Source organism: Balaenoptera ricei, chromosome 1 (assembly GCF_028023285.1).
Source record: "Balaenoptera ricei isolate mBalRic1 chromosome 1, mBalRic1.hap2, whole genome shotgun sequence".
In the NCBI taxonomy this organism is placed as follows: Eukaryota; Metazoa; Chordata; class Mammalia; order Artiodactyla; family Balaenopteridae; genus Balaenoptera; species Balaenoptera ricei.
The window spans coordinates 176,715,264-176,738,674 of record NC_082639.1 but is presented as its reverse complement, the minus strand read 5'-3'; the positions used below and the strand labels follow the sequence as shown (position 1 = coordinate 176,738,674).

At 36.3% G+C, this 23,411-nt stretch overlaps 1 long non-coding RNA gene across 2 annotated transcripts in view; it reads right to left on the bottom strand.

Moving 5' to 3' along the window:
* The window catches only part of LOC132376630 (uncharacterized), an 84,896-nt gene that overhangs the window by 4,829 nt on the left and 56,656 nt on the right, over positions 1-23,411 (bottom strand). The gene's annotated exons all lie outside the window — the stretch shown is intronic.

Genomic DNA, 23,411 nt, shown 5'->3' with positions numbered 1-23,411 from the left:
GAAATTGTTCTTGGTAAGTATTCTCTGACCAGGCTGCTGACCCTGTCAGGCGGCTTTTAATAAGGTACACACTATTTTTATTCTCAAAAGTGGCACGTACTTTAGCTGCCCACAGACTCAGCTTTAACGCTATAGTCACTTGCCCTGTGATTTTGCCATAGACGTGTGCTGCGTTTACTGGTATCCTTGTTATGTAAAATGGTGAGTTTCCAAATCAGTGTAGACATTGTTCGCTTTTGCTATAAGAGAAGCTGCTTTCCTTGATTCTGTCAACCAGTGTTCCAGCTTCAGAGACAAGGATTTGTTGACAGGACTGATCATAATTGATGTCTATGGAGCAAATGTCTTCATAATACATACTTGCTGATCTAAAACAGCCTTGTTTTCCCACTGGTGCTGATTATGTTCAGCCATGACCATCATGACGTTATTCCTGTGGAATACATCCAAGTATAATCTAAAATAATCCCCACATTTTAAAACGAATGAAAACTAAGTAGATCCTCCTCTACATACCTGGGCATAATTGTTTTAAGAAAATCCTCAAAGGTAGGAAAGAAGCTAGAGGATGCTAGGGCCATACTACTCCAAGTGTGGTCTCCAGAGCAACAACATAGGCATCTGGGACCTTTTTAGAGATGCAGTGTCTCAGGCTTCCCCTCAGACCTACAGAATTAGAATCTGCATTTTAACAGTATCCCCCAGGTAATATCCGTACACAGTAAAGTTTGAAAAGCCCTGTTCTCGTACACAACTGGTTTTAGATTTCTATCATCATTCACCAACTAAGCAACTTTGCACTCAGCCAAATCTTTCTCAAAACATATTTGGAGGGAAAACAGCTACAAAGAATCAGAGGAAATCCACTCAAACTCCCTCTATTTATAAAACCATGCCTTCATTCAAAAGCACTGAGAGTCAAAGAAACTCAAAGATTTGAGGAAATCTAACAGTATAAACAGATGCTAAAGGAAACATGTAATTCAGGGAATAGAAGAGAACGTTTACAAATTTCCAATTAGCATCTTCAGAGAGAGCTGAGGCAATGCCGCGAATTATGAAAGAACAAGCTTCTTTGAGAAAGGACCACTGAAAGAAAATGAATGAGCTCCTGTGAATTAAAAATATGATGACTGAAATCAAAATATAATTAGAAAACTGGAGGTTGAGGTTAAAAAAAAGTCCAGAATGTAGAGCATAGAGACAAAGGAGGGAAAAATTCTTTCATTCACTCATGCACGGAACAAGTATTTATCATGCAGCTGCTCGGAGTCAAGCAAGGGCTGGGGATGTTGCCGTGAACACAACAAAATATCTGTGCTCTCGGAGCTGATGAGGTGAAAATGATGTAAATAAAAGTTAAGAGCTATGGAACTTCCCTGGTGGTCCAATGGTTGGGACTTCACCTTCCAATGGGGGTGGGGGGTGCAGTTTCCATGCCTGGACAGGGAGGTGGGATCCCACATGCCTCGTGGTCAAAAAAAAAAAACAAAAAAAAAACCAAAACATAAAACAGAAGCAATATTGTAACGAATTCAATAAAGACTTAAAAAAAAAAAGTTAAGAGCTGTGGAAAAGCAGCCAAGGAAGTCTGCGACTCATTCAAAAGGAGGTTCAAAAAAGAAAACAGAAAATAGGACAGATAGGAAAAACTAAATAACAAATGAATAAGGAAGTAAAATTTTCCAGGTGTTGAAGAAAAACATGATTTTCACATTGAAAAAGTCCATCAAATACCTAACGGGGGATAACTATATATATGTATGTACATATATATTGTTTTATATACATATATTTACACACACATATGAAATTTCATAATACCCACCAAAAAGTGGATTATCTACAAAGAAACGAGAATTGAATTAGCAACAGAGTTTTTATTAGCAATATTGTATTTAGATAGAAAACACTGGAAAAATACTTCAAATTCTAAGGAAAATGCTTTTCAGTCTAGAATTCTATTCTCAGCCAAAGTTGACCAAACGTAAGGACCACCTGAGAGAATTGAAATAGATTTCGCAGGCACACTTCTATAAAATAAACTTGGACAATATAAAAGTCAGGGTAAGCCAGGGGAGGTTGAGAGGTGGGGATGGGAAAGTGAGGTAAAGGATCGTGAGGAGCAGGGTTTCCTTCACCTTTGTTCATAAAAAGTCAAAAAATACTATCCAAACCTGACACAATAAAAAAAAAAAAAGGAGTTTATTATTTAAAGTAGAAAGAGTAACCAATAGAAGTACCAAAAAGTATAGTCTAAAATTAGAAGAGAGGAAAGATGAAAATTATGGAATTATATTTCTTATCTGTCAGGATGGGGCATCAGAAGATGCTCTTGCCAGTTGTTAAATCAAGAATCAAGACCAGATACTATAAAACTCTTAGAGGAAAACATTGGCAGAATACTCTTTGACATAAATTGCAGCAGTATCTTTTTCAATGTCTCCCAGAGCAATGGAAATAAAAACAAAAATAAACAAATGGGACCTAATTAAACTCAAAGCTTTTGCACAGCAGAGGAAACCACAAACAAAACAAAAAGACAACCCACAGAATGGGAGAAAATATTCACAAACAATGAAACTGACAGGGATTAGTCTCCAAAATTTACAAACAGCTCATGTGGCTCAATGTCCAAAAAACAAACAACCCAATCAAATAATGGGCAGAAGACTTAAATAGACATTTCTCCCAAGAAGACATACAGATGGCCAAGAGACACATGAAAAGATGCTCAACATTGTTAATTATTAGAGAAATGCAAATCAAAACTACAGTGAGGTATCACCTCACACCAGTCAGATTGGCAATCATCAAAAAATCTACAAACAATAAATGCTGGAGAGGGTGTGGAGAAAAGGGAACCCTCTTGCACTGTTGGTGGGAATGTAAAGTGATACAGCCACTATGGAGAACAGTATGGAGGTTCCTTAAAAAACTGAAAATAGAGCTACCATATGATCCTGCAATCCCACTCCTGGTCATATATGTGGAGAAAACCATGGTTCAAAAGAATACATACACTCCAATGTTCTTTGCATCACTGTTTACAATAGCCAAGACATGAAAGTAACCTAAAGTCCATGGAAAGATGAATGGATAAAGGAGGTGTGATACATATATACAATGGAATATTACTCAGCCATGAAAAAGAATGAAATAATTCCATTTGCAACAACATGGATGGACCTGGAGATTATCATACTAAGTGAAGTAAGTCAGACATGGAAAGACAGATATACGATATCACTCATATGTGAAATCTAAGAAAACAATGATACAAATGAACTAATTTACAAAACAGAAACAGACTCACAGACTTTGAGAATGAATTTATGGTTAGCGTGGGGAAGGGTAGGGGAGAGGAATAGATTGGGAGTTTGGGATTGACGTGTACACACTGCTATATTTATAATAGGTAAACAACAAGGACCTACTGCAAAAAATAAAAAATACAATTAAAAAAAAGAATCAAGGCTCATACAGTTAAAAGCCTTTGAAGAATCAGGGTGGGGTGAGGCAAGGCAATGTATACTCCAACGATGATTATATTTACAGCTGAAGATGATGGGGCATCCTGTCAAAGATCATCTCCCAATCCTCTCCTTCCTCCTCACACCCCATTCACTGGCCCCATCCTCTTTCCGGAGTCTCTGTTTCCCCTCACTCTTCTCCTACAGTGACATTTCAGCCCCCATTTCACTAATTTCTTTACTTGCTCTTTCTTCTATTATCTAGCCTGCAGTTTATATTCTGAACAATAAGCCCACTGAGGACACAGACTTCTCCCTCATCAGTGTACCCAGAAGATGGTGTCTTTTTACTCTAAAGGTAAAGACAAAAGCATTAGATTTAGAACCCGGGATTGCTGCATATAAAGGAAGCTTGCTGTTGCTATCCAAGAAATGTCCATTCTTCTGAGTAGTGAGAGGTGGACTTGAGTCAGGTAGTGCACAACAGGAAGCTGCTCTTTTCCAATTAAGAGAGAGTTATGTACAAAAAAGAAGCAGACTCACAGAAGTTATATTCCACTATATATATATATATTATATATACCACATCTTTATCCATTCATCTGTCGATGGACACTTAGGTTGCTTCCATGTCTTGGCTATTGTGAATAGAGCTGCTATGAACGTTGGGGTCTAATTTTTTCTTGTCCATGGTCAATCTACTCCCATTCCCCTCGACATATTGTCAAACCTTCAACACCACCCTCAAACTCTCTTTTCAACTCCTGTCTCCTTCCAGTCTTCAAGAGATAATTATGCCTCTTATTTTATACATAAAATTAAGGCATTATCTCTCAACTGCTACTCCCTGCTTACTGGTTTCTTTCCACCCACGCTCATTCCTAACTTCCTCTCTTTCAGTTTTCGAGAAAAGATGATCTCCTCCTATTCAAACCCAATCTGTGCCCTTAATTCCTCCTTCTACCAACACCGTGATTTTGCTCGCTCAGTCACCTCCTCTCTTACTCTCTCTTGCATCTTCCTCTCCTCTTCCTCCCTCTCTTTTAGCTTATTGTCCTCAACTCGTAAGCATAGTCAAGCTTCCCCCAGACAAAAAAGAAAGAACTGACCTTTACCTCAGAGCTCTCTATCTTAAGTTCAACCTTCCTTTCACATCAAAATTCCTCTCCAGTGTAGTTTTAATTTCACATTCTCAATGCATATCAACCAACTGCCTGTATGACTTCTATCCCCAGGTTGCACTTGCTAAAATGCCAGTCACCTTCTTATTCTCAAAACCAAGTTGCCATCTTATAATACTTCTCTACGGTGTTTGATACCTACTTCTATTTTCTCAGCATCCAAACTCTTCATTCTGTCGGCTGTCCTCCCATCTCTGGCCATTTCTTCCTCATACTCACCATCTCCTCTTCCTTCTCCTACCTTTAAATACTGGCGTTCCTACCTCTATCCCAAGGCGTAACTGACTTGTTATATTTTATCCTGAGCAATCAGATTTACCCACTTGTCATGGTTTCAGTAACTATTTGTATGCAAATGACTAAGAGATTCACACTTTTAGACGTAACTCTCTTTAGGGTCCAGATCGTTTATTCAAGCCCCCTTTTGGATATTTCATCTAGGTACCACTCAAGCACCTAAAACTCATTATGTCCAATATGGGCCTAATCCTTCCCCAGAACTGTGCCTTCTCCTGTGTTCCCAATTTTCATGGTACCACCATCTAAAAGACACCAGAGTTAGAACTTTGCTTTCTCGCCAGAGTTGATTATAAAGGGCCAGTGATATAAACTTCCTAAATATTTCTGGGCTCAAATTCTTATTTGTTCTTCCTACTAGTTCAGGCAATTATTGTGTCTGATGAGGATTACTACAACCTCCTGCTTTTAGTCTATTTTTTTTTTTAAACTTTTTATAATTTTTTTAAATATTTATTTATTTATTTAGGCTGCACAGGGTCTTAGTTGCAGCACACGGGATCTTCACTGCGGCATGTTTTAGTTTCTTTATGTAGGATCTTTAGTTGTGGCACATGGGCTTAGTTGCTCCGCGGCATGTGGGATCTTCCCGGACCAGGGATTGAACCCGTGTCCCTTGCATTGGCAGGTGGATTCTTAACCACTGCGCCACCAGGGAAATCCCCTGCTTTTAGTCTTGATTTCTCAAATCAACTTCCACACAGACATCAGAGTCCAATATTCATTAATTGGACTAGGTGAGAATGGCAGCAATATATAATTCCATACTATATGGCAAGGGTCAACCGCTTGTTTTTTCTGTACAGTCCATGAGCTGGGAACGAATTTTATATTTTTACGTGGTTAAAAAAGAAGAAAAGTCTTTCCTGACACATGAATATTACACGAAATTCAAATTCAGTATGCCAAAATAAAGGTTTATTGGAACACAGCCATGCTCATTCATTTATGTATTTTCTGTGACTGCTTTCAAGCTAAAAAAGAAGAGTTGATTAGTTGTGATAGAGACTATCTGGCCAGATCATCTGAAAATTCAGATATCTGAAAATATGTACTATTTGGCCCTTTACAGAAAAAGCTTACTGACACCTGCAATATAGTATTTTTAAAAATTTCGTCATATAGTGCCAAAAAAATTGAGTGGAAAATGGTTTAGAGGTGCTTATATTTTATAGACTCCAAAAAGCCTATTTAAATTTATGTATCTTCAAGTAATACTTTTGGTTTAATAGACATTATACATAAAAATTACTCCTCTTGTGAGTCCAATAAATATTTGTTGAGTACCTACGCATCAAGTATTTTTCTAGGCACTGGGCATACAAAGGTGATAAATATAGGCCAGTGGGTTAGAAAAATAGAAAATTTTCATAAAATTAATCAGAGCCTTGAAAAGGTTTACAAAGGGTAATAAGTTATAAAAGACAGAAGAGGGACCATCAGCCAAGCAGGGATGTTCAGGAAGGTGTTCCTGGTAGAAAGGACCATTCAGCTAGAACTGAAAACAGCATGTTCTTATCCTCTTCTGTTGATAAAAGTAATTCATCTGTTACATTCATTTTTATTATATTCTAAGTGATAAGAATTGTTCAAGTATTTTTTCAAGTGACAAATAGTTTAAATTGTCTATTAATACTATGTTGCAACCAGATGAATCTAAAAGCTTTCATTCCCACACAACTGCTTGCATACCAGTATCTTCACCAGGTTAATGACCACTGCTATTTGAGCCTACGATCATAATGAACATGGAAAATAACATAAATCTGATGGATGGCGCCTAGTGCAAATATTTTATACTTGTTAGCTGGGTATGTATGTCAGATAATTGTACATTTACTACTCTGGGATCTCAATTAATACATTCAAGATGATTGGATATTCGTGAAAATAAAAAAAATGCAAACACCGTAACATTACCTGAAAGTGTACTTCATTACCTGGAGAATGTAGGAAACATTTCTCTCATTAGTGTCTTCTACTAAATTAGGCTTTTATGTTGTTAGAGTATTTGTGGCTTAGTCAAAGCTCATAAAATAGACAGTAGCCAATAATGGAGAGGAATGATTTATTGGCAAAGAGCCAAGTCTCGAAGTCTTTTTTTTTTTTTACAGTCAAGTAGACTGAAACTACTAAGACACATCTTTTCATATTTCTTTCAGGAAAAAAAGGAGAGAAGAGATTTTTTTAAAGTCAGGGACTTTTAAAAAAAGAATAGATGTAAATTTAAAGACCTTCAGCATTTTATACTGGCCACTAAAATTTCATTTGTACTGATCCAAGTACCAGCTGGAGATACAGAAGTAACTTGATTTTTAAGAGTCATTTTCAGGTGTTCCTTCTGTTATATTTGCCAGCTCTACCATCTAGATAAGGAAATAATTTAAGATGGGCTGAATTACTGACTTGAGGAAGTATTAGCAAACAAGATCAGACCTGGGAGTTAGTTTTCATAACTCATCCAAGATACTGTGCTCTTATCGCCCTATATCCCTAGTGGACAACAGCTGCACGTGTATCTGAGCCTATGAGTATTTTTGTAGGTTTCGTTGACTTCCACCAGCCCTACCAGCCTCAAACACTGAAGCGCTGCCTGTGCAGCATAGATGTGTTCTATAAATGGGCGGAGTAACTCCCCTTGAAATCAAAATAATTTGAGTTTGGAATAGATAAAAAGGTTGAGGAGGAGTGAGTGATCGAGAATGAGAGTGAATAATATAGGGAACAAACTAGTGGTTACTGGTGGGGAGAGGGAAGGGGGGAGGGGCAAGATAGGTGTGGGGCGGTGGGGGGGGAGAAAAGAAAGGGTGATTATGGGATTATATGAAATCATGTGTGTGAAACTTTTGAAAAGTGTAAAGCACTATAGAATTTTAAGAACCATTTATTCCATATAAAAAAGAATGACTGTGAAAGCCTGAGAGATCATTTACACTTGGTAAACATTTGTTTTATAATTTCTACTGCAGTTTTGGAGGATTTGTCTAAAGCCAAAATATTTAATGGATCTTAGGATTGCAAAGCCCTTTTTCTTAGGGCTTTCTTTATTTTTACAGACCGGTTTATTTAAATTTTATTACAAAATGATACTCATTTTAAATATAATATAAGTTAAATATAATGAGGTGCAAAAGTATATTGTCATTCAAAAACACATTTTTAAAACAACTTCATGTCTTAGAAATAATATTAAGTAGCACATGCCTTTGGAATAATAGTAGCTAGCATATGTATCATTTAGCAAAGAATTTCATAGAATGAGATAACATTTGTAACAAAATATTTTTAATTAAAGAATTTAGACAATATTGGCCTCAACTCATGTGATTTAAGTTGCAAACTAGATTTTTAATTTTAAAATGTCTAAGATCTTTGAAGTATCCAGTGGAAGTATCATTCTTTCAATCAAAAATATTTATTCAGTGCCTATTATATATAAAATACTATGCTAGGTAACTGAATATATAGAAGTGTCCTCAAACTACTTATTATCCAGTGTTGGAGACCACAATTCAAATAGGATAGATCAGGCCAAATATAACAATAAACTAGGTTTTTCTCTGGTGGAATAACAGAGCTTATTGCATGAGATTTGTTTAATTTTATGTTGTCTTACAATTAATTTCTCATGCCATTATCAAATATATTTACAATCTAAAAAATACCTGTTCGCTTCATATAAGAATTTGCTAAGTTGATATTTTATGATACTATGATTTTGAAGGTTTAACAAAATATAAAAGCCAAGAAAGTACCTCTGTAAATAAAATTCTGTTACTTCAGCTGATGTAACTCCTATGTGTTTTTTTGTGCTTTAGTGACGAAATGACTTTCTGATGACATCAATAGCAGAAGTCTTCACAACATATAAATCAACTATATTTCAATAAAAATTTTAAAAAATCAGAAGTCTTTTCCAATACCTCCTATGAGTTTTTCTATCTATTCCTTTAGCCTGCCTTTCCTTTCTTCATAGCAGCTTTGGCATTCAAAATCTTTCCTGCCTTCTCCTTTTTTCACATAATGAAAGTTTACTCAGTTCTTTGGAACCTACCGGCAGAAATACTATAGCCCTTCTCCTTCTATGTATGTAAATAAAAGATTGTCTGACTCAACCACCTGTGTACACAATCCAAAATCTTAAAATTTTAGGACTTAGATACTCAGTGGATGCTTCACTGATACCTTATAGTCAAAGTCTACAAGAATAAACATTATTTGTAATTTTTGTTAATGTTCAGTCATAATTTGGCTTAATAAAATCCCCAAGTAAGAAAGTTTTCCAAAGAGAACTATGTCAGAAATTCCAATTTAGTTTGCTGGCAAAGTAATGTTTAGAATGTCTGTATCAATAATATAGGAAAATGATGTTCGCCTTTTTCTCTTAGCTAATAAAAATGTTATATTTTCAGTTTAAATGAATTTTCCTTTCTACTTATGGATTTTTTTTCAGACTTTTAGGGACCAAATTTAACGTTCCTGCCATTAACCTGTTTCAAAACAAATTGTTTCCTAGGTCAGCATTATTTCTTGGTACAAATAAGAGAGTGCCATTAAATGAATCCTGTGTTCAGACTTCAAAGCGATCAAACTTGTCCATAGCTGATCTTACAGTAGTAGGTGATAATTGGACACCATTCAATGGACTTTTAATTTCCCTATATTTTAAGGAGTTATAAGGAATAAAACATGGAAAGTAAAGAAGTCTAATATTCCAGAATTTAGATAAAATGCATTATTAAGTGTGAAATATTCAATTATAAGAAAGAGTAGAATTAAATTTTCTACTGAATTTGCTAACTATAAACTGTTTCATTCAACACTTCAATATAAATTTCTGAAGCTTTTTAGAGTAAGATATTTCTTTGCCTTTATTTCTTAAACCTATATATATCGGAGGAATTTAATAACATTTAAGGCAACAATCTATGGTAAAACATAATTTCAGATCTTTTTTGAAGAAGTTGTAATGAAAAATCCAGTTGATCATCAGATAAGCTCCACTAAAAGACTATTAGATATAACAAGATAATTCAGAAAGTTGACTAGTTGCAAAATAAATATCAAAATCAGTAACATTTCCAGAGAAGAGCACTAATCAGAAAAACAATGGAAAAATTATTCTTCCATTCACGTTAACAACAAATATATATAAAAGAGTCAGAAATTAATACAACAAGCAAGATACAAGCTTTTGTGAAGAAAAGCACAAAAATTTCCTATGGGATATGAAAGAAGGTTAGAAAATAATTGACTTATTTCTAGCTAGTGAGATCTAATAGTATTTCTTGAGTTAATTTGTGGGTTGATACAATTTCTATAAACTTCAACAGGATTTTATTTTGCGTCTTTACAAAATGATTTTAAGTTTACCACGAGGAAGAATGAGCTAGCAAAACCTCTGTGTGTGCATGCTCATGTGTGCACGTGTGTGTGTGTGTGTGTGTGTGTGTGTGTGTGTGTGTATAGAGATAGAGAATGATGGGGGGAGAATTGATCTTTATGTATTCAAGATTATGTCTTATAAAGCTAAAGCAATTAACAAAATATACTAGTTGGATGTTATAGAGACTGAACAATGAATGCATTAGAAAATCCCCTATCTATTTACCTTATGTAAGAATTTAATAGGGGCTTCCCTGGTGGCGCAGTGGTTGAGAGTCTGCCTGCTAATGCAGGGGACACGGGTTCGAGCCCTGGTCTGGGAGGATCCCACATGCCACGGAGCAGCTGGGCCCGTGAGCCACAACTGCGCGTCTGGAGCCTGTGCCCCGCAACGGGAGGGGCTGCGATGGTGAAAGGCCCGCGCACCGCGATGAAGAGTGGCCCCCACTTGCCGTAACTAGAGAAAGCCCTCGCACGAACCGAAGACCCAACACAGCCAAAAATAAATAAATAAATAAATAAAGTAGCTATAAAATTAAAAAAAAAAAATCCTTTAAAAAAAAAAAGAATTTAATATATAATAAAGATGGTATTTCCAATTAGGAAATGGCAAACTACTCAGTAAATTGTACTAGCACAATTGAAGGAGGTTATCATTATCCTCATTTTACAAATGAGGAAACTGAAGCACAGAGAAGTTAGGTAAGTTGCTTAAAGTCACACAGCTAGCATACAATAGGTTTAGGACTCAAACTCAGGCAGATTTACTCGGGAGCCCAAGCTTTTACTATTACACCATCTCTTCCTAATACTTGATTTTTCCAACAACCTTATTTTACGAATAAGAAAACTGAACAACAGAAAAGTAAAGTAACCTCCTAAGATGACGTATCTGAAGTATTCCAGAAACAGTTCTGGAATTTGAATTCAGGCCATCAGGGTAGTTATTTAATTTTTCAAAATATCTTGTACTTATTAGGACTTCCCTGGCGGTCCAGTGGTTAAGACTCCACGCTTCCACTGCAGGGGGTGCGGGATCTATCCCTGGTAAGGAGCTAAGATCCCACATGCTGCGCAACACGGCCAAAATAAATAAACAAATAAAATACTAAAAAACATGTATGTATTTTGTACTTACTAAATCGAAATTTATAAAAATCTAGGTCTTCTAAAGTGGTCAGATCATTTTTCTAAAATACAATTACTAACATACAATTTTAGTAATGCCACTAAAATACAATTCACCAATTACTATAAGCTGTCAGATATAGTGTTATTTCTAGTGTCGGATAAGAAACTGTGAGAAAGAGGAGATGTCTCACGTCAACTATGGCCTTCCAAATTTAATAGAGACACAGATCAAGAATTATTTTTATATTGCATAAACTTCTCCAAAATAGGCCCAGTTCAGATTTCACCTTCTCTGAGGATTCTTGGGGGACTTTATCTCACTCTCATCCCAAACTTACGACAAAACTAAATTGTTCCCTCCTCGTTGTGCTGTTTCCCTTCCCCGTCCACCTCTAGTTGAGCACAGACCACACACTGCATTATAGTTATCTGTAAAAATGCTTGTTGTGCCAAGATGTCAATAGCAAAGCAAGAACTATTTGTATTCTCACTGCGTGCTACGGTGTCTGGCACATAATAGAAGCTCAATAAATATTCTGCCTTGTCCTGAATCTGCTCATCTGTACTTACAGAGCATCCTTCTATATGGTACAAAACTGAAGGCTCTTGGGAAACAGACAAGAACTTTTAATCCATGATCTCTGAAGCACTAAGGGAGCAAGTAAAATGCCAGAAATAAGATTTTAAAAATCTGGCTTCAAATCTTGACTCTGCAGCTTTTTGACTATTGACCTGTGAGTTTTTATCTTTCTATAAAATGGGAATTATAATATTTACCTCCCAGGGTTTTTGTGAGCAATAAATGAGAGAAATTTAGTAGAAGGGCCAATTATACCATCTACTATGTACTACCAGTCAACAATATTTATCCTATTAACATTAATATAGCCATTTTTAAGTTATCGCAACGTCACCTCTTCCGCCAGCCATTTTATATATCATCTAATCCTCATGACAGTGCTTTCATTCAGCAATGATATCTTCACTTTATAGGTAAGGAAAGATTCAGAGAGGTTAAATGGGTTGCCCGTGATCACACAGCTAGGAAGTAGGAAAGCTAGAATACCAACTCAGAAGTTGCTGATTACATTTCCTGCTCTGAGCCACTATAATTTTTTTTTTTTTAATAAAGCAATATCTTAAAGAATTGCAGATCACTCTACACTAAGAAAGCTGTTTTCTAAAACATAGACACTAAATAGATAAAGATTTGGGGGAAAACAATTTAAAAAAATACAGACTTCCTAGATGACTTAAGTTTCACAAAACATTCTGGAGCTGAAGTAGTAGAGTCAAGATTTAGAGAATACTAGGTGACTTCCAATCTCCCTCTCTATTCCAAATTTTGATTTTAATCTACAAACTACCGAATATTTTTACTTGAATGTGTCAGAGACTTTTTAAAGTCAAAGATCCAAAATTAAATTAATCCATTCTTTTTTTTCTACCACGACTTTTGTACTATTTTCCTCCTTACTAAAAAATTTCTTTCTCTGTGTTACTATATCTGTGGACTACAACTCCATCCCCCTTTTTTTTTTTTTTAATTTTATTTATTTATTTTTGTCTGTGTTGGGTCTTCGTTTCTGCGCGAGGGCCCTCCCTAGTTGCGGCAAGCGGGGGCCGCTCTTCATCGCGGTGCGCGGGCCTCTCACTATCGCGGCCTCTCTTGCTGCGGAGCACAGGCTCCAGACGCGCAGGCTCAGCAGTTGTGGCTCACGGGCCTAGTTGCTCCGCGGCATGTGGGATCTTCCCAGACCAGGGCTCGAACCCGTGTCCCCTGCACTGGCAGGCAGACTCTCAACCACTGCGCCACCAGGGAAGCCCCCCATCCCCTCTTAATTGCCCATCTCAGAAATCTGGAAATCCTTCTTGAACCTCTTTCTTTCATAACTACCTTCTCAAATCCCTCCATTTCTTCTGCTTCCCATCTTTACCACCATTTCACCACGAACATACCTGGCAAAATTCTTGCCAAGACTAATGTGCGTATTGAGCATGTTAAGCACGCTAAGAGCTGAGACAGCTTCCCGAAACGTGTGAAGGAAAATGATCAGAAAAAGAAGGAGGCCAAAGAGAAAGGTACTTGGGTTCAGCTGAAGCTCCAGCCTGCTGCACCCAGAGAAGCACACTTCGTGAGAACCAATGCAAAGGAGCCTGAACTGTTGGATGGAGCCCATTCCCTATGAATTCGTAGCATGATGGGTGTAAAGAAAATAAAAGACCAGGACTGTTAAAAAAAAAAAAAAAAAAAAGGAAAGAAAAAATAAGCGCAAGTCATCTACTTGACTTCTATTAAAATTATGTTTACAGGGACTTCCCTAGTGGTCTAGTGGTTAAGACTCTGCACTTCCAATGTAGGGGGTGCAGGTTCCATCCCTGGTCAGGGAACTAAAATCCCACATCCCACATGCCACGTGGTGCGGCCGATAAATTTAAAAAAATTATGTTTACTGTCCATTTCCAAATAAAGAAGATTGTGAATGCACTGATGGCAGAAAGTTTGTCTTCTTCAAATTCTACCCTATGCTTTGCAGTAGCTAGCCTAGTGCTTGGCTCCTAATGAAAAAAAAAAATTCTATTTGTCTGTGCATGTATGTATGCATCTATCTGTCTATACATCTATCTACCTACTTAACTACATACCTATCTTTATCAGTAGATTGTACACAAAACGAATATCTAACCAATTTAAAGAGAATGAATCCTTCAACTATGGGTAAAGTGTTCTGTTTCTCATGATCTAGTTTTAGTTAATATATAGCTCACATCAAATAAATATCTCAACCTTCTACCTAAATGCTGGTTAATTTTTAATACTGAATGACTTTTTAAGTTCAAATAGAATGTTCTGGCAAAACACTCTCCTTTCATTTCAGTCCATTCTCAATTTAAACATAGCATTTACTTCTAAAACACTACAGAATTTTGGTATGACCACATGGGGAAAAAATTCCATAATGTAACTGTTTTTGCTTTCTCCAAAGGGTTAAATATCTTCAATTCAAATTCTCAGCCAGAAGTTAATTGTTTTTAAAGCTAAGTACATATATTTATGTCTATCTAACAGAAAGATTTTGAGGACCATATCCCAGGCACGTTTCTAGGTCCTAAGGATAAGCAAAGATTTATGAAGCAAGATCCCTGATCATGAGAAGCCCACAGTGTACAAAGGCTGATGATATTCACAGTCAATGAGAGAGCATGTGAGAATATCTAGTTCAGTGTTTGCTGCATACAAGGTGCTCAATTAATGTGTTAAAAGAAATAATCAGACTATGATACAGTAATGATTATCTTACTGGTTTATACAAAAATTACATTCAGCATCCTCCATGTAGCTGAAATTATTTTCCAGAACACAGAATTCCAAAAGATTAACCAAAGATGTTTTGATTTCAAAAAATAATATCTCTTTGTCTACATGCATCTGATACATATATCAATTTTAATAAACCATAACACATTTAGGGGAAAACAAACTATTAATGCCATATTAAATAAAAGGCAGCTGCTTGATAGAAGCAAATTCACAACCCAAGTAACTGCAATTATTTTAGCTATTTCATTTTTGTCCTAATGCTAACATGTCCCTGAATTGTTTTCAATGGTTTTAAAGCAGCGAGGTGATTGTTTTGCCACAGATTCAGGAAATCATGGTTTATTGGCCAAGCCACTGACCTTCCAAGATCCTGAGCTAAAATCCCATTAGCACAAGTTGTTTTAATGTGAACTTGATACAGCAACTCAGAACCTGAGAGAGGAGATCTGAAAGGCACCTTTCTAAAAAACAATTGATTTGCTTCATTTCATTGAAATGGCTAATGCTTTGATGGTTCATATTTACAATGGCTTGTCCTGCTCTTCAATAGAGTTGATATGTTGGAGTCTTTAACACCATAAACTTGATCAGAACTTCCTCAGTAATAAACAGACTGGATGGAAGGGAAGTGCCCCTCCTCACCGGGCGTCTGGAACCTATTTGCTTACCAATTTGTAGCTAAAGACATTTGAGAATGGTGTTCTTCATGCTCAACTGCTCCAGGTAGTTGAAAAGACTTCTGGGAAACTCAATATGCAAACTGGTTTGGGAGCCTGAAAGATTTCAAAGGGAAGAACATTTGACCTTCCTTAGGAAGAGCATGTTGCTCAGTTACATTCACTTTTTTTTTTTTTAATTAATTAATTTATTTATTTTTGGCTCTGTTGGGTCTTCGTTGCGGTGTGCGGGCTTCTCACTCCAGTGGCTTCTCTTGTTGTGGAGCACGGGCTCTAGGTGGCTGGGCTTCAGTAGTTGTAGCAGGCAGGCTCAGTAGTTGTGGCACACGGGCTTAGTTGCTCCATGGCATGTGGGATCTTCCCGGACCAGGGCTCGAACCCATGTCCCCTGCATTGGCAGGCAGACTCTCAACCACTGCGCCACCAGGGAAGCCCACATTCACTTTTAAGTATGGAATTTTGGTAGCATTCATAAAACCCACGAAGAAAACCTATTTCCCTTGTAAGTCGCTTCCTAAACAACTCAGAAAACTAAGCTGGGATTCTAGTTTGTACATTTTTTTCTAAATGCCAAAGATGTGTCAAACTTCACAGCGACTTACGTTGAATCCCATGATTGTTAAAGACAAGAGACACACACCTCTTCTCCACATTAGGGCACAGAGAAAGCTGAGACTGAAACTTAGCGGCTACTAAAGGGCCTGAGTGTGTTGCTTTGTTTTTTCTTTTCAATTCCACTCTTTTGGAGGTGTCAGGGTCAGTGGAATTTTTTTTCTTTACTTTCGAACAGCAAGTCCAATTTAATTGTGATTGCGTTAAAATCAAGCCATTCAATCAGCACAAAATGCAGGTTTAACCTGACCTCCCACCTTTTTCTTTTTTTAATATCAGAAGGTTTTCTTTGAATCTCTCCCAGGTTACTTGCTTATCAGTTTGCGAAGTGATTTTGCCATAGCAATACTTGGGTAGGTGTGATGAGGTCAGGGTTAACTTAACAGTCACCAACAAAAATTCCTACTCAAACCCTAAAAGATAAAAGAATTCTGTTGGGGTCATACCTCAGTACCCAGAGATAGGAAATTTACTCTCTGCAGGTCTGTAGAAAATCCTTGACAACTAATCCTATCCCAACCTCTCCACACACCTGCCAACAAGAAGAATTATATGAATTCCTTATGGAAAATCTCAGGCCAAAAATTAAAACATCTTTTTATGCCTCATAGTTGATTCCTACTCAACTTCTCACCTGCATTTCAACAAAATCCCTCCATGACTCTCAGCACCACTTTTAGTGTATTTCTCTGGCATTTAACCTACTTCTTTTCATGTTGAAAAATAACTGACTCATAAGTTCTTCATAAAAATGATGGTGAGGGACCTCCCTGGCGGTCCAGTGGTTAAGACTGCACGCTTCCACTACAGGGGGCACGGGTTTGATCTCTGGTCAGGGATCGAACTAAGATCCTGCATGCCCCGTGGCCAAAAAAGAAAAAAAAAAAATGATGGCGATCATAGAAATACCATGATTAATAGTAAAAGTCATTTGTGCAGGAGACAAAAGACAAGATAAAATAATTTTATGTCAGGATTTCTTTACTTTTAATTTAAATAAAAATAAGCAGCTAGAGATTGTTTAAATCATTTGGAAAACAAATTCAAACTTGTAAGATGGATCAGAAAGCTATTGTATGAAGCTGTTCATTACCAAGGGAAATGAAGAGTTACCAAAGAAGAGTTGGATCTATTAAAAAGCAAGATCACAGTTTCAATAAAATTAAACCATGAAATTAGAAATTCATTTTATTATTTCAATGTATATTATGTATGTATACATGCGTGTATGTATATATTTGAGAATAGCATGTGCTGCTTTCCTATGTATCTGATATCTAAACTGTCCAGCAATTTATAGAAGCAAAAAATTAAAAATCTCCTTATTTTTAAATATTTTAATATGTATTGTTATATGTATTGAAGAAAATGTGAAAATAATTTTCCCCTCAGTTTTCTTCTTTGGGAGCTTAGTTGCCAATTAAATGAGAGAATATATAAATAAACAAAAAATTAAAAGTATAATTAATTAAAGCTAAAGTATCTATAGTGATTAAGTAATCCAAGTATTTCAGATTATGTAGTTAAGATAAATAATATCAATAAGGATGAAAAATTAATCTGAGGTCTCCAACTATTTACATATTTGTATGTATATGTGTATTTATCTACTTTGTCTCTCTCAACTTGATAAGTAATAGCCTGGCAGAAAAAATCATGGAAATTCTTTTTCATTTCAACAATGATTCCTCATCTCAGCAAAAATACTCAAGAAAATTCTAAATCCATTCCTATTTCGCTGGCTTGCTAGCTCACACTTCAGAAGTTACTTATTTCTCTTGAGTCTGTCTCAACTAAAAAATTAGGCTAAAATCCGTCCTTCTCCAGAGATAACTTGTATAAAATGCTCAAATTAAAAGTTACCTATCAAGTACAAAAGAATGCCAGTTCTCTTATTTCTTTGAAGAAGAGTCCATATGAAACACAATCTGCACAGTTGTGAATGAAAGGTGGAAATTAAAAGGGAGTAGTAATAGATAGCTGTGAAATCCCAAAGCCTATGAAATCCAATCAGAAAAGGGAAGGGTTAAAATAGGAGAACTCCCCAAAGCTTAGATGACTTTGGAAACACAGATCAAAAACAAAGACAGATAGTATAATTAACTCCATTACTGCTCAGTCAAATGAAAACAGTCATGACATCCTTACTTATTTATGACACCAGCAAATAGCTCAATTCCACCCCTGGATATTGCTGTAGGACAGCACTGGTTCCACAGCAGGTGAAACAGAAACAAGCTGCTAAAATTTATGTCACTAGGTCATGTTATAGATATAAGATTTATGCAGAAGTCCCATAAAAAATAAGTAGCTTTTATACCTTCTTATAACAATTCTTGTTCTCGAGCAAACCAAAGTCTATACACAGAAAGCTGTAATTTTCTCAAGTGCATTTAGAATTGTGAAAAGCCTATTTACTTAAGTATATATTTTGCCTCAGGTATTGGAATTTACCAACAACAATAATAAAATCTTTGCATGATCAAGCCATCTATTAACATTTATGAAATATTTTCATTTCTGAGTTGTCTTCCTTAGCAAATTGGAAAATTAAGCAATGTGGTATATAATCTCCACTGTACAGAAGGTTCAGAAGGAGGAAGAATAAAGGGAATATTCAGGTCACTCACAACATTTCTTCCTGAGATGTTGTCTGATTCCTCTCCACCTCTGTTCTTACCTTTCTGACCAAATCTTACTTTCCTGATCCCTTTGGTATTCCTACTGCCTAGGGCAGTACATGGCATGTAGTAGGTATTTGTCTGCAAAGAATTTCACTGTGCATATATATTCTACTCAGACTCTCTTGTATATCTTTGTATCTATCTTCAACGTCTAGGACAAGTACCTTATTTACAATTGATGTATAATATTTAGTTGGTTGACTGATTTCCTGAGTTAGATAAATAGTTTTACAATGGTCTTAAATCTTTTCTTCACTGCTGGTGGGAATATGAATGGTTACAACCATTTGGATGGCAATCTGTTTTTTACACTTTTGGTCAAGAATATTCAATGACAAGCTGCAGAACACAGTTTGTAAGAACAAAGAAAAGTAGAATGGGTAAATAGTGGTATATTCATAGGAGGCAATATTGTAGACTAGTGAAAAAGTATCAACTATCCCTATACAGGTTACCAAGGAGACTCTCCCAAATAGGATGTAGAGGGAAAAAAAAAAAACAAAACTAAATTGTACATCATTTATATAAAGTTTTAAAGCATGAAAGCAATACTGTCTATTTTATTATACACTACACATTGAAATTATGTTTTTAAATGCATGGAAATGAGAAACATTACATTCAGTGGAGTGGTTGCCTTGGGGTAAGAAAAGGATATTGCAGTCAAGAAGAGTACACAGGAACACGGAACACTGGGGAAGCCAAATGTATTGGTAATGTTTTACTTTTTAAGCTGGATGTTGAGAACGTGAGATTTTTTAATTGTTATCATTCTCTTCACCTTTCTGTAAATCTGAAATAGTTTTTAAAGGAATAAGAAAATAACATTAACAAGGTAGTAGTTAATCTACCGTGGGATAAATATCCTAATTAGATTCTTTTTCTCTTTTCCATCTCAAAATTGTTAAGGAAAACAGTGCCCTGAATAGAAATGATACATTGACATGAGGGGCACCATCTAAATCAAGCATGGCAAAGGGACATGAACCCCAGAGCCCACAAGAATAGATATGAAACTTTAAAAAGCAAAGGAAACATACTCTCTTTAGCCACTCAGTAAAATATGATGACACAGTGGCCAGGAAGCCATCAAACACCTCCTTCTGCCAGCAATCTCAAAAGGCTGCTCAAATTCTTTCTATAAATTGGGCGAACACCTAAGTTATCTTCCAAGTAACACAGTTTTAAAAGCAAACACGGGCACTATTAAAAACTATACTGGAACAAAAAATGTAAACCAGGACTGTCCCACCGAACCAGACTGACTACAATTGCTGGATGCGCCACTGCAGTAACAGGTTTACCGAATTTAGTGGATTTTATGGAGGCAAATATGAATACAGAAGTGTACAAGTTGCACTCCATTTGAAATACTATTTTTAGATGAACTGGGAAATCAAAGAACTGGAAAATAAACTGACAAAAATCAGGTAGACATAGGAGAGGAGTGAAATCCTCTTCTTTTATAGTGGTCTATCTGGAGATTTTGTCTAAAATCGACATTTGTGACTGTCAGATGTAGGCATTTAACTCAGTCATAGTGGCAATTTAAAAAGTTTTAAGTGGTTCTCTCTGGGAAGTGGAATAGCAGTTGGAGGAGGAGTGATTATGTCAATATCCTTCCATGTGGTTGGAGACATTCCTTACCATAAGCATGGATTCTTTTTATAATTAAAATATGTTAAAAATTTATAAAAATGATAATAGACCATACTCACAAGTGCACAGGGTAAATAATGGTAATACCTCATATTTTTATTGAGCGTTTATTATGTGCCATGTACTCTGTTAAATGATGAACATGAGTTATCTCATTTAATCTCTTCACAACAATCCCATAAGTTATTATGCCCACACTCTAGATAAGAAAACTGAGATATTGGGTGGGTGTCACAACTTGTCAAAAGTCAGACACAGTTCACATGTGCGGGACCTGAAACTTGTACCCAGGCAATCTAACTCCAAAGCTGCCCCCTCAAGTCATTCTTCTCTTCTGTCTCCTATTTGAACATGATGCTCCAGGGAGTATACATTGGTACAAGTTTTCATATAGTATTTTGACAACATGTATCAAAACTTTTAGTGTGTACACTCTGTGACTCAGAAATTCTGTTCCTATGTATTTATGCTAAGAAATAATGGTAAATACACCCCAAGGGATATTTTAAAGGAAGTCCATCCTTGCAATGCATATGAAAGCAAAAAAAAAAATCAATATTCATCAATAGAGGATTGATTTTCTTAAATTATGATATATTCATACAATATAATACATTCAACCTATACTTATTTACATGGAAGATTAACAGGGTTATATTGAAAAGGCAAGTTGCAAAACAATGTGCATATATGATCTTGTTTTTGTCAAAAATAAAAATGCATAAACAGAACCATAGAATACAGTTTGGAAGGCCATACTCTACAATACCGCTTCCCAGGAGAGATCATTTCTAATAGCTTGATGTAAGTAGTACCTTCCCTGTTGATTTGCCATCATGATTCTCTGCTCTCAGCCGTCATAAAAATAATATACATTCATTTGCTTTCTTGCCTATTTTTTGTATCTTTCACCAATTTTATGCTAACTAAGGGCAGGAACCACATCTGTAATAGCAATCCCTATCTACCAAGGCCCAAGTGGTACAGAATATGTGCTTCAGAAATACTTGTTGAACTAATGCCAATCAAATTTATTTCCAGGTGATTTTCACTTTCAACTTTCTACCTTAATCCATTGTTTCAGCTTTTACAAAGAGAAGGGTGGGTATTGCTGGTATAATTATGGAGAAAAAAACCCCAATAAAGCTATTTTTATTATGGTAAAGCCAATCAATCAATCAATCTAGCAATGCAGAGGCAGTGCTGATGAAATTAAAAACCACACTAGATTTGCATCCACAAGACTTGAGTCTGCAGCCTGCCTTCCAGCTCAGGCACTTACTAGCTGGGTCATCAGTCTCTTAAACTTCACCCATCTTCTCTTCTTTCCTTCTTACTCTCATTGAAAAAATTTATTCCCATATTTATTTGCAGAGCAAAGAACTGGGCTACCTGCCTCAAGGAGGCTACAGAATCTTCCAGCCCTCAGGGCCCTATGTGGACCAGGAAGAACCCAGGGGCAGAGACTACAGAGGAAGAGCTGCTGAGGATTTGGTTTGGGGGTTTTTTGGTTTGTTTTGATTTTGGAGTGCCATCAGGAGGTGGAGGCCATAACTTAAAGGGTTGCAAAGCCTGCTTTCTCTCTCATTCTTCTCAAAGAAAATAGGCTGACCTAGCCCCAGCCTCACACTGTCAAAGGTATAGTCACTCCATAAATATTTGTTACAAAAAAGAATGAATGAACATGTAAAACATTCTTTTTCATTGGTCTTGCTGTGGCAGTAAAAGCCCTAAAAATCGTAACTGGAAAAATGTAAGATTTGATAAATATTGAGTTTAGGGAAGAAAAAATGTATGTATAAATTAATTTGTTTTCAGTGTAAGACCTTGTATGTAAGGTTCCAACACAATGAATTTTTACAGTGAAGCTATAAACTCTAAAATGGGGATTATGAACGTGGACACTATAATTTATAATACTTGCATAGCTTTCAATTATTCAGGTGCTCAAAGCCCAACAAATTGAATAATGAACAGGGGTAATGAATTGAACGCTGAGAAGATGGTAACAGAAAACACTGGGTAGTCACCACGGAGAAATTCACATACAGAAGTAGCCCTGAAAGAAACACACTTGTTTTGAAGGACATATTTTCTTTTCTTTTAAGCCAAACATTTACGGAACAGTAATGCAAGTAGGAATTGCTTTCAAGAAATACCTGTTAAAGGCAGAAAGCTGCTGAAATGGTATATTTTAGATGACCAAACAGAGAATTAGAATCATAAATTGGCCTGTAACATTCTCAGAGAGCACAGTTCTCTATTCCATTATCTTTAACCACATGGAGAAGGGGGAGATGGGTTCATATAAATTATTAAGCACCATTGCTTTAGATTTAGGCTGGGAAATGTGTTGATATTCCACAGATCCTAAAGCACAGGGTTCTTCACAGTATTTCATACAACACTGCAGATCAGAAATTTAAATAATGAGATGGCTTCTGAACTCGCTGTTCAGACCCGGGTTGGATGATGCATGCTCGTGTCTGCCAGTGAAGGTTCTGGAGGAAGGATGCCTACTTAGCCTGGTACCCACATCTCTGCTGTCAGTGATACTGCAGACCCAGACAGGCACAACATGCAGTTGGCCAAAATCGTTGAAAGATTCGAATTAAATGCAATTAACTAAAGTCAATAAAAATTAATGATCCGCGCGCCTCTAACCTCCACCACCATCATACACACTACTCAGTCTGCACACCCATCATTTTCCACATAAAGGGTATTTATCAAAGCAACTTAAAAATCATTTGTCTTCTAGACTGTTGTAAGCCACGAGGTAATACTGTATAGTGATTAGCGTATTGTCCGTGAGGTCAATACATCTGGCTTCAGATCTCAGCTTTACTGTTTTCTAGATGTATTTTAGGCAAACTATTTAACCTTCTAATATTCAGTTTCTTTATCTGTATAATGGGGATAATAACAGTACCTCCCTCTTCAGATTATTGGGAGTATTAAATAAGATAATATATGCAAAACTTTCAGTA